At 38.1% G+C, this 13256-nt stretch overlaps 1 protein-coding gene across 7 annotated transcripts in view; it reads left to right on the top strand.

Moving 5' to 3' along the window:
• NUMB (NUMB, endocytic adaptor protein) overlaps positions 1-13256 on the top strand; it is a 162855-nt gene that overhangs the window by 64636 nt on the left and 84963 nt on the right. The gene's annotated exons all lie outside the window — the stretch shown is intronic.

The following is a 13256-nucleotide window of genomic DNA, read 5'->3' as shown; positions in this document are numbered from 1 at the left end:
AAAAGTTGGCTTAAAGCTCAACATTCAGAAAACTAAGATCATGGCATCTGGTCCTATCACTTCATGGCAAATAGATGGGGAAACAGTGGAAACAGTGTCAGACTTTATTTTTCTGGGCTCCAAAATCACTGCAGATGGTGACTGCAGCCATGAAATTAAAAGACGCTTACTCCTTGGAAGGAAAGTTATGACCAACCTAGATAGCATATTCAAAAGCAGAGACATTACTTTGCCAACAAAGGTCCGTCTAGTCAAGGCTATGGTTTTTCCAGTGGTCATGTATGGATGTGAGAGTTGGACTGTGAAGAAAGCTGAGTGCCGAAGAATTGATGCTTTTGAACTGTGGTGTTGGAGAAGACTCTTGAGAGTCCCTTGGACTGCAAGGAGATCCAACCAGTCCATTCTGAAGGAGATCAGCCCTGGGATTTCTTTGGAAGGAATGATGCTAAAGCTGAAACTCCAGTAGTTTGGCCATCTGATGCGAAGAGTTGACTTATTGGAAAAGACCCTGATGGTAGGAGGGATTGGGGGCAGGAGGAGAAGGGGATGACAGAGGATGAGATGGCTGGATGGCATCACTGACTCGATGGACGTGAGTCTGAGTGAACTCCGGGGCGTGCTGCGATTCGTGGGGTCACAAACAGTTGTACACAACTGAGCGACTGAACTGAACTGAAGTGTGTGTTGGTTGGCAAGCTTTTGGCTAGGGTAGAGTTGGGGAGTTTGTTCTTTTTGTGATCTTTTTTAGCAGGCACATTCATTCACTTGATGACTCAGAGTTCTAAGAGAGGCAGAGATTGAAATGTTCAAGCACTTTTCAAGTCTTTGCTGTATCACATTTTTTAATGTCCCATTGGGCAAAGCTCAAATTCAAAAGGTAAAGAAAATCAATTCCTCTTGATGGAAGAGTGGCATCTTGATAGGAAGAGTAGCAAAGTCACATTGTAAAGGAGTGTGCATAAGGAATGGGAGAAATAACTGGCCATTTTTGTAGACAGTCTACTGCTGTTATTTTCTGGATAATACAAGTACCTACAGCTCTTTATTGGATCTATCATTCTCCTTCTGTTTTTTGTTTCTTTGTTTGGGTTTTTTTACTTTTGTTTTTATTATTGTTTTAAATAATTCAGTTATTTAATTTTACTCACATTTTCTCTTTCTAGTATTCTTGAGTCTTTCCTGTGTTACTGTGCTTTCATCTGAGATGATTTTCTTTCTTCTCAGATAATTTTTTTTTTAAATTTTTAAATTGAAGCATAGTTGATTTACAATATTGTGTTAGTTTCAGGTAGTGAATATTCACTTTTTGTCTGAAAGCACTTTTTATCTTGTCTTCACTTCTAAAGGACATTTTCGTTGGGCACAGAATTGTGGGTTGGTAGTTACTTTCTTTGAGCATTTTGGATATATCATCCCATTACCTTTTGACTCCATTGTTTTTGTTAGAGAAGTAATGTCTTTGGTTTTCGTGTTTTTATTAAGGCTTTTAGGTGGTTTTCTTTATATCTAAGGTGCTTGAGTTTCATTTGTACTCTTGAGTCTGTAGCTTGATGTCTTTTGTCAGGTTTGGCCTATTTCTTCTGATATTGCTTCTGCCCCACACTCTTGCACTCACTTTATCTAGGGGTCTAAGTATGGACTGGAAGAAACACAAGCTGGAATCAAGATTGCTGGGAGAAATATCAATAACCTCAGATATGCAGATGACACCACCCTTATGGCAGAAAGTGAAGAGGAACTAAAAAGCCTCTTGATGAAAGTGGAAGTGGAGAGAGAAAAAGTTGGCTTAAAGCTCAACATTCAGAAAACGAAGATCATGGCATCCGGTCCCATCACTTCATGGGAAATAGATGGGGAAACAGTGGAAACAGTGTCAGACTTTATTTTTCTGGGCTCCAAAATCACTACAGATGGTGACTGCAGCCATGAAATTAAAAGATGCTTACTCCTTGGAAGGAAAGTTATGACCAACCTAGATAGCATATTCAAAAGCAGAGACATTACTTTGCCAACAAAGGTCCGTCTAGTCAAGGCTATGGTTTTTCCAGTGGTCATGTATGGATGTGAGAGTTGGACTGTGAAGAAAGCTGAGTGCCGAAGAATTGATGCTTTTGAACTGTGGTGTTGGAGAAGACTCTTGAGAGTCCCTTGGACTGCAAGGAGATCCAACCAGTCCATTCTGAAGGAGATCAGCCCTGGGATTTCTTTGGAAGGAATGATGCTAAAGCTGAAACTCCAGTACTTTGGCCACCTGATGCGAAGAGTTGACTTATTGGAAAAGACCCTGATGGTAGGAGGGATTGGGGGCAGGAGGAGAAGGGGATGACAGAGGATGAGATGGCTGGATGGCATCACTGACTCGATGGACGTGAGTCTGAGTGAACTCCGGGCGTTGGTGATGGACAGGGAGGCCTGGCGTGCTGCGATTCATAGGGTCACAAAGAGTTGGACATGACTGAGCGACTGATCTGATCTGATCTGAAGTATGTATATATTAGATCTTTTATAGTTTTTCTTGCCAAGAGAATTGGTCTAATACAATCTACCCTATAATAATTTGTAATGGATGTTAGATCTTTTTTTGCATCATAAATATCTGTCATATGCTGTTCAGTATTTTTCATCTTTTTTTCTCATCTGTTCTTCATCTATGTATTTTCTGTTGACCTGTTTTCTATTTCGTTTAGTGTCCAATCTGTTATAAGGATGTGTTTTATTATTAATTTTATATTATGTATTTTTTAGTTCTAGAATTTTAATTAGTTATTTTTCTCTTGTTGTACATTCCATTTCTGTGGTGAAATTCTCATCTACTTTGCTGAACATATTAAACACAGTTATTTTAAAGTCTGTGTCTAATAATTAGAATTTCTAGATCCCCTTTTGATCTTTTTATCTTGTCTTCTTTTTCTTGTGGCTTTCAGTCATTTGGTCTTGTCTCCTAGAATTGCTAGTAATTTAAAAAATGAATGTCAAACATTAAGTATGAGAAATGATAGAGGCTGTTAATGGTGATATTGTTCACTGGAGAGGATTTAATTTTCTTCTGGTAATAGTTAAAAGTAGGAGCAGATGACCTTGATTCAATACAGGCTTGGGATGACTTGAGGCTTTGTTTTAGGCTTCCTAAGGGTTGGTTTAAATCCAGTTTCCCTTTAGTCCTGTCCTTCAGAGGTATCAAATAGAATTCTGCGGTGTTTGCCAGGGCCTCTCCATCTTGGCAGGCTCTGAACTATAAATTTTCTTTTCCTTGTATTGTGAGACTACCAAAAGTTCTACTTACCTTTTTTGCTTTAAAATAGGCACTTTGCTTGGTTTTTGGCCTCTTGCCCCCACACAGGTTAGGATTCAATAAATACCCTGAGGGCAAAAACAGTACAGCATGTTCAGACTTTTCTGTGATTGTCTTTTCTCTGAAATCTTAGCCCCTCAAATCCTGCTTGTCTGATAAGCCCTGAACTCTGATTTCTATGTCTGCAGGTCTGTGAGACTGCTGAACATTCTAGCTTGCAGCTAGTTGCCTCAAGAGGAGAAATCACTGGAGAATGTTAGGCTTAACTATGCATTTCGTTTTTTGCCTGTATTTTGTCTTCTCACATCCTGGCTGTCTTCCTTGTTTACTTTTTGTTTTTAAATTCAATTTTTAGTTTTTCTTGCCAAGAGAATTGGTCTGATACAATCTACTCTATAATTATTTGTAATGGATGTCTCTAGTTGTTATTAAATCATTTATCAATATTATTAATTTATAATAATAAGGCATTATTATCAATTTAAAGCATGTATTAATCATTGCAATCAACTTGATGTATGAGTATCCTGCCTTTATGTACCTTATATTCTTTAGGGAGGAGAGCTACCAAGAACACATTTATTTATATTGTGATAAACAGTAGAGGAGACAAACAAGGTATTATGAGTTTATTGTAGAGTTTTAGTTCTATAGAGTTTATTATAGAGGTTTAGTTCAGATGATATGGGTGATCAAAGATAGCTACTTTGAGAAAGTGATATTTGAACAGAGCTCTGAAGTGTGAATGGCAACCCACTCCAGTGTTCTTGCCTGGAGAATCCCAAGGACGGTGGAGCCTGGTGGGCTGCCATCTATGGGGTCACACAAGAGTCGGACACGAAGTGTCTTAGCAGCTGAAGTGTGAATAGAATTATTCAATATCTCTGAACCAGAATGTTCGTATGTGTTAAATACCAATAATAGAAGAATTGAATGAGCTCAACAAATGAATGATAAATTCATAAATGAATGATAAATGAGCTCAGTAAATGATGAATGTGCTCAATAAATGATGGGCTTTTTTTTACTATTATGGGCTTCCCTGATGGCTCAGATGGTGTAGAATCTGCCTGCAATCCAGGTGACCTGGGTTTGATCCCTGGGTCAGGAAGATTCCCTTGAAGGGAATGGCTACCCAGTCAATGGCTACTCCAGTATTCTTGCCTGGAGAATCCCAAGGACGGTGGAGCCTGGTGGGCTGCCGTCTATGGGGTCACATAAGAGTCGGACACGACTGAAGTGACTTAGCAGCTGAAGTGTGAATAGAATTATTCAATATCTCTGAACCAGAATGTTCGTATGTGTTAAATACCAATAATAGAAGAATTGAATGAGCTCAACAAATGAATGATAAATTCATAAATGAATGATAAATGAGCTCAGTAAATGATGAACGTGCTCAATAAACGATGGGCTTTTTTTACTATTATGGGCTTCCCTGATGGCTCAGATGGTGTAGAATCTGCCTGCAATCCAGGTGACCTGGGTTTGATCCCTGGGTCAGGAAGATTCCCTTGAAGGGAATGGCTACCCAGTCAATGGCTACTCCAGTATTCTTGCCTGGAGAATTCCACGAACAGAGGAGCCTGGCTAGCTACGGTCCATGGAATTTCAGAGAGTCAGACTGAGCAACGAACACTTTGACTTTTTACTATTTTACAACTATAAACCATGAACTTTGCTCTCAAGGTATCTGAACTCTATGGGACATGATGTACACCAATAATTACAATACGTAAACAGTAATAAGGCCTTAAGCAGTGAAAAAAAGTGGTGATCAGAGGGAGCAGATGTTACATTCAGTTTTGGAGATTAGGACTGTTTAATGATGAATGTAATATATGTACTAGACTTGAAGCTTGCCATTTCAAAAGCGAATTTAACATATAGCTATCTCATTTGTAAACTTTTACATTTTATCAGGCATAGCAACCAAATTTCTGATTTGTTCCCTTCATCCTACTCCACCTTATATCTTTCTGTGTCTCAGTAAACAGCGACTCTGTCCTTGCAGTTGCTCACCCCAGCAACCTTAAGGTCATTTTTCATTCTTCACTTTCTCTCACAATGTTCATTCAATTCATCAGCAAAATCCTGTCACCTCCATTCTTAAGATACATCTTAAGATAACATGTCCTGGAAAATGTTGCGTATTGTGAATTTATTCATTTGGTGAAAGTGTTACAACTGCTTCTCCAGGTGTGATCTCTTCTGGAGCTAGGGGCACAGATAGTGGATCACATACCTCTCTGACCTATCTTATCTCCACTTCTATCAGTCTGGTCCAAGCCACTATCACCTCTCACCTGGTTTAGTTTCAGTTCAGTCGCTCAGTTGTGTCTGACTCTTTGCAATCCCATGGACTGCAGTACGCCAGGCTTCCCTGTCAATCACCAATTCTCAGAGTTTACTCAAACTCATGTCCATTGAGTCGGTGATGCCATCCAACCATCTCATCCTGTGTCGTCCCCTTCTCCTTCCACCTTCAATCTTTGCCAGAATCTTTCCCTTCAATCTTTTTCCAGGGTCTTTTCAGATGAGTCAGTTCTTCACATCAGGTGACCAAAGTATTGGAGTTTCAGCTTCAGTCCTTCCAATGAATATTCAGGACTGATTTCCTTTAGGATGGACTGGTTGGATCTTCTCGCTGTCCAGGGGACTCTCAAGAGTCTTCTCCAACACCACAGTTCAAAAGCATCAATTCTTCAGTGCTCATCTTTCTTTATAGTCCAACTCTCACATCCATACATGGCTACTGGAAAAACCATAGCTTTGACTAGATGGACCTTTGTTGACAGAGTAATGTCTCTGCTTTTTAATATGCTGTGTAGGTTGGTCATAACTTTTCTTCCAAGGAGCAAGCGTCTTTTGATTTCATGGCTGCAGTCACCATCTGCAGTGATTTTGGAGCCCCCAAAAATAAAGTCTGTCACTATTTCCACTGTTTCCCCATCTGTTTGCCTTGACGTGATGGGACCAGATGCCATGATCTTAGTTTTCTGAATGTTGAGTTTTAAGCCAACTTTTTCACTCTTCTCTTTCACCTTCATCAAGAGGCTCTTTAGTTCTTCTTCACTTTGTGCCATAAGGGTGGTGTCATCTGCATATCTGAGGTTATTGATATTTCTCCCGACAATCTTGATTCCAGCTTGTGCTTCATCCAGCCCAGTGTTTCTCATGATTTACGCTGCATATAAGTTAAATAAGCAGGGTGACAATATACAGCTTTGACATACTCCTTTTCCTATTTGGAACCAGTCTGTTGTTCCATGTCCAGTTCTAACTGTTGACCTGCATACATATTTCTCAAGAGGCACATCAGGTGGTCTGGTATTCCCATCTCTTGAATTTTCCACAGTTTGTTGTGATCCACACAGTCAAAGGCTTTGGCGTAGTCAATAAAGCAGAAGTAGATATTTTTCTGGAACTCTCTTGCTTTTTCAGTGATCCAATGGATGTTGGCAATTTGATCTCTGGTTCCTGTGCCTTTTCTAAAACCAGCTTGAACATCTGAAAGTTGACAGTTCACGTACTGTTGAAGCCTGGCTTGGAGAATTTTGAGCATTACTTTACTAGTGTGCGAGATGAGTGCAATTGTGTGGTAGTTTGAACATTCTTTGGCATTCCCTTTCTTTGAGATTGGAATGGAAACTGCCCTTTTCCAGTCCTGTGGCCACTGCTGAGTGTTCCAAATTTGCTGGCATATTGAGTGCAGTACTTACACAGCATCATCTTTTAGGATATGAAAGAGCTCACCTGGAATTCCATCACCTCCACTTGCTTTGTTTGTGGTAATGCTTCCTAAGGCCCAGTTGACTTTGCATTCCAGGATGTCTGGTTCTAGGTGAATGATCATACCATCATGATTATCTGGGTTGTGAAGTTCTTTTTTGTATTGTTCTTCTGTGTATTCTTGCCACCTCTTAATATCTTCTGCTTCTGTTGGGTCTGTACCATTTCTGTCCTTTATTGTGCCCATCTTTGCATGAAATGTTCCCTTGGTATCTCTAATTTTCTTGAAGAGATCTCTAGTCTTTCCCACTCTATTGTTTTCCTCTATTTCTTTGCATTGCTCACCGAGGAAGGCTTTCTTATCTCTCCTTGCTATTATTTGGAACTCTCCATTCACATGTGTATATTTTTGCTTTCCTCCTTTGCCTTCAGCTTCTCTTCTTTGCTCAGCTATTTGTAAAGCCTCAGCTGAGGAAATTCTTCTCTCTTCCTAGTTTGCTGAGAGTTTTTATCAGGAATGAGTGTTGGATTTTGTGAAATGCCTTTTCGATATCTCTTGATAACGATCACGTGACTTTTCTTTTTACCCTCTTAATGTGATGGATTGCATTAAATAGTTTTCAAATGTTGAATCAGCCTTGACTAACCTGAGATTAGTCACTGGGTTGTTGTGTATAATTCTTATTATGCATTGTTGGATTTCATTTGCTACTATTCCTAGTCACATTTTTATTAACTAATAGTTTTATTAGACCCCTTCATGGCATACTGATCAATTGAAGCTTTGAAAAATAGCCATATATATTAGATGATAGCATTGAGGTCAGATTTTTTTCCCTCCATAGACTGAACTGGTTAAATTTAACAGGATGGAATTTAGAACACATTATGAAAGATTTTTTTAGAATCAGTTCAATATGCACAGTTAATGGCACAAACTGTCTTTTTTTTAATTCTGGCTCTGTCACTTAGATGCTGTGAAACTTTGAGCAGGTTATTTCATCTCTCCATTTCTCAGTTTATTCATCTATAAAAGGAGGGTACTGATGGTACTTATCATGTAACGTTTGTAATGTTGTTTTGAAATATAAAGTAATATACATTAATCATTTAAGACAATAGCTGGGACATAGTAAGGGCTGATTAACTGTTACCTGTGGTTATTATAAAGTTCTACACTTGAGGTTCAAACTCAGTTGTTTAGGATTTGAGTGGTATGATTTAGCACAACTGAGAAAGATTAGATATCTTAGTCTTTTGTTGACTGTAAACATAGGGGAGTGATAGTGTATTTGGATTTGATAAAAATTAATGTACTTTAAAGTTCTAAGAGTGGTTAACAGGCCCGATTTTACCTCAATTTCCCAATGAAATTGTTTAAAAGAAAAACAAAAGAAAAGGAAAAACAAAAAAGCCCTTTGCCAGAATCTAGGAGACATTACTTTGCCAACAAAGGTCCGTCTAGTCAAGGCTGTGGTTTTTCCAGTGGTCATGTATGGATGTGAGAGTTGGACTGTGAAGAAAGTTGAGTGCCGAAGAATTGATGCTTTTGAACTGTGGTGTTGGAGAAGACTCTTGAGAGTCCCTTGGACTGCAAGGGGATCAAACCAGTCCATTCTAAAGGAAATCAGTCCTGGGTGTTTATTGGAAGGACTGATGCTGAAGCTGAAACTCCAATACTTTTGGCCACCTCATGCGAAGAGCTGACCCATTGGAAAAGACCCTGATGCTGGGAGGGATTGGGGGCAGGAGGGGAAGGGGACGACAGAGGATGAGGTGGCTGGATGGCATCACCAACTTGATGGAAATGAGTTTGAGTAAACTCCGGGAGTTGGTGATGGACAGGGAGGCCTGGTGTGCTGCAATTCATGGGGTTGCAGAGTCGGACACGACTGAGCGACTAAGCTGAACTGAACTGAGGAGAAATATGTAGTTACTTACAAAGTAGAGGATCTGGATTGAGAAAAACCAATCTAAATATTGGCTAAGATTCAGTGAAGGAAGGAAAATGTTTCATGACTTTTTTCTCATGTTCTGACCTGAAGACATAGTTTAACACCAACTGAAAAATTGATCTGCACTTCTTTCTTCATGATTTTCAAGCTTAAGAAATTATTCGTATAAAAGTAACCTTTCCTTTCTCAGTGAGACCTAAACTGAACATGCTATCTAATATTGCAAACTATTTTGTTGAATTTTTCTATAACTTTTATTTTTAAGTGACTATACAGTTTCCTTAGGTTTATAGTTTATCTCTCCCACAACTAGAATTCTAAGTCTCATGAAGTCTTTTTTCACTGAAGCACCTAGAACAGTATGTAGGACAACATAGTTACTCAGTAAATGTTTGCTGAATTAGTTAGATGAACAAAATCTTAGACTGATTCTCAGTATATTACTGCTGCTGCTGCTAAGTCTCGTCAGTCATGTCCGACTCTGTGCGACCCCATAGACGGCAGCCCACCAGGCTCCCCCGTCCCTGGGATTCTCCAGGCAAGAGCACTGGAGTGGGTTGTCATTTCCTTCTCCAGTGCATGAAAGTGAAAAGTGAAAGTGAAGTCACTCAGTCATGTCTGACTCTTAGCGACCCCATGGACTGCAGCCTACCAGGCTCCTCCATCCATGGGATTTTCCAGGCAGGAGTACTGGAGTGGGGTGCCATTGCCTTCTCCAGTATATTACTAGTAAAAGCAATAGGAACTTTAATTCAAGTCAGGGGAGGGGCCTGGAGTTCTGCCTCCAGGTCCTGCCCTTTTCCACCTTGTGGCATCTAAGTAGCATGGTTTGAAAACTGTTTTGCAAGCAATGATCTATGAAGTTGCTGGAGTTGCCCATTTTATTTTATCCTTCTTTCTGTATCTTGAAATAGTAATTCCCAGAAAACATCTGGCCTCAGTGGAATGGTAGTAAATACATGTGATTGGCTACAGAATGGCTCATTTCCTATGGGAAATATACTTTCTAAACTGTAAAGCTCTATTACAACCACTGGTTGAGAGAACTCCTGGTAACACTGCTACTGCTGCTGCTGCTAAGTCACTTCATTCGTGTCCAATTCTGTTTGACCTCATAGACGGCAGCCCACCAGGCTCCCCCGTCCCTTGGATTCTCCAGGCAAGAACACTGGAGTGGGTTGCCATTTCCTTCTCCAATGCATCAAAGTGAAAAGGGAAAGCAAAGTTGCTTAGTCGTGTCTGACTCTTAGCGACCCCATGGACTGCAGCTCACCAGGCTCCTCCGTCCATGGGAGTTTCCAGGCAAGAGTACTGGAGTGGGGTGCCATCACCTCCTCTGGTAACACTGCATATGACATCAGTTCAGAATATCAGAGGACATTATCATGCTAACCTTTTAGATACTAAACAAAAGAAAAGAAAAAAATCAGCAAAGAAAATCAATAAAGTTGGGATAAAACCCTAAAATGTAAATAGAAACAAATCTATAGTGTTTCAAATTATAGCATAAACACACTGAAAGGGGAAAAATAAGTATAAACACGCTGAAGGGGGAAAAATAAGTAACCCAAGTAACTTTTGAGCATCCTGTACTTTGAAACTCAAAAAGAGCTATAAACAAATAACCCTAATTTATAGGCTATATTTGTGATGGTATGAATTGGCAACTTTGAAACTATTTTCTATCTATATTAGGATTCAACAAATGAATAAGTATATTAAGGATAATGGGAGCCAGGTTTTTCAATTGTTGGAGAAGGTAGTTTTATATATATATATATATATATAGAAGAAAAGACTCCAGTAAATCCTGTGATGTTGGATTTGAATTGGAAATTATGAACTCATGATTTTTAACATTTATTTATATAAAGATAGAAATATACATGTATGCATGTATACACTTATGTATCTTTCTCTTAGGGATGTGTATAATTGTATGTATAGATATATGTATATGCATGTACATACACATATGTGTATATGCATACACATATATGTGTGTCTATATTCCAGCTTTGTTTGCTAAGAGGCCTTGAAGCAATTGCAGTGAACGTACCTAACTCCCATATGCTGATTTCTAAATCATTCTCCACTTAAAGGAAACCAGAGCTCTTTGGAGAAATGGCTGATCCCAGGAAGAACTGGGTCAGGGAAAGTACAAGAGGAGTCTGGAACATACTGTTGTTTCAGAAAGAAAGGAGGTAGTCAAAGAATGATGGGGATGTGTCAAAAGGAACAAGAACCAGTGTGGAGAAGCATCCACGGGCCAAATGAATGATGATAGTTACAGATTATAAACTATTGAAAAAATAAGAACCATACACATATAAGTAAATGAATGAATAAATGACTTAAGTTGGGGAGAAGGGAAAGTTCTTCATTAAAATGGCTAATAAATATAGAACTGTTGGAATTAGAAAATGGCGTTTGGGAACAATTAAAATAGTACTTTCACTCAAGAATCCCCTGCAGGTACCAAACTATGGAGTAAAGTTTGATGAGGAATATGATATTTACATAGTCTCAAGACAATTCCTAACAATATATTTACTTATTACAAAGAGAAAAGCAGTAACTTCACGGTGCAGAATCTTGGCAGATACTCATTAACCAAGTGATCAAAGTTAGCATCACTGGTAATAGAACCTGTAACCTCTTGTGGCTTCTGATGTGATGCAGTGAGAAGCACCCAACATTACTTGTGACATTCCTACAAAAAATGCATAGCCTGAATTTAAACATGAGAGACCATCAGACAAACCTAAATTGAAGAACATTATACAAAATATTAAATGGTCTGTGTTCTTTAAAAATATCAGTCTTATAGGACACAGACTGAGAAACTGTTCCAGTTGGTTGGATTCTAAAAGAGGCATTACCACTAAATGCAGTGCATGATTCTGAATTGAATTCTGGACTGGGGAAATAGGTAGCTTTAAAAGACATTTTTTTAAGCAGTTAATGATATTTGAATATGGGCTGTAATTATATAGTAGAAATTTTAACATTGACACAATACTGATTTGGTTAGGTATACTGTAGTTATCTAAGTGAATATTTGTATTCCTGGGAAACTATATGAAAAAAAATATTGAGCGCTAAAGTGCTAAGTGTCTGCAACTCACTCTCATGTGGTTCAGAAAAAAAATGTGAGGAGGAAAGAGACTGACAAAGCAAATGGGGTAAAATGTAAATAGTGATATTTGCAAATTTTCTTTAAGTTACATAAAAAATTTACCTAAAAATTCCTGAATTAAAGTACTTGAGTTGTGATTGAACTGACTTGATCTTATTAATGATTTGTAGAATTCATGAAAAGGACAAAAAGTTATTCTCATCATTTAGAGAAAGTAGCAAAGCAAATGCTGATCAAGTAGAAAAACTCCAAATTATTAGGATATAGAACAGAAGGATTTTTTTGTTTGGATTTTTGTCATGGCTTAGTAACCTCGGGCATCTCACATCCTATGTTCATTTCCTTAAACTTTTATGAAATAGGTCATTTAAGGACTTCTTAAACATTTCCTATATAGCTAATTTTTTTTAAGTGCTTTGTAAAAATTAAATGACCTTTGTTCCAGACAGATCATTTAATAATTTTATTAAGAAAAATTGAGGGCCATTTTGGCCATTATTTGTTAAAAGGGGGTGTTTTGGGGGATAGAAGTTCTTTCTTTATTGAATCTTTGAGCTACAATGAATGCAGTCATTTTAATAATTATCTTTATGTAATATACCATTTTAATAATATAATTTACATTTTAAACTAATAACATTCATAAAAATGCACCTTGGTGATAGTATTGATGAACTCTTTTAACAAAATTATCCTATAGGATTTTTGTATAATTTCTATTTTTCCTATTTTAAATTGACTTTTGTATTGTATTACTAAAATGACCCCTTCAAAGAAACACCTAACCTTATAACAGATAGATGTATTATTGGCAAATGCAGGTGTTGATAGAAATCTCATTATTCATTGTAAAATTATTTTATTGCGATTCTAAAGACAGCAGTAGTGACAGTTTCAGTTGTTTTGACTAGTGTAAAATTCCAGGTGTAAACAGACACAATTATTCTTCAGTGGTAATGATAGTTCTAACCTATTTCGATGATGTGTCTGCTTCTGTTTTTCTCTTACAAAAATTCCTTTCTACTATTGGTGGGAATCACTCCTTCTTGACACCCCTCTTCCTGTTTTGGGCCCCTTGAATACTACTGGTCTTAGAAAGTGTATGCCTGGAATGGGATTCATGAGAGTTGTTGTCAAG

Source organism: Bos indicus x Bos taurus, chromosome 10 (assembly GCF_003369695.1).
Source record: "Bos indicus x Bos taurus breed Angus x Brahman F1 hybrid chromosome 10, Bos_hybrid_MaternalHap_v2.0, whole genome shotgun sequence".
Classification (NCBI taxonomy): domain Eukaryota; kingdom Metazoa; phylum Chordata; class Mammalia; order Artiodactyla; family Bovidae; genus Bos; species Bos indicus x Bos taurus.
This window is presented reverse-complemented; position numbering and strand designations above follow the sequence as displayed.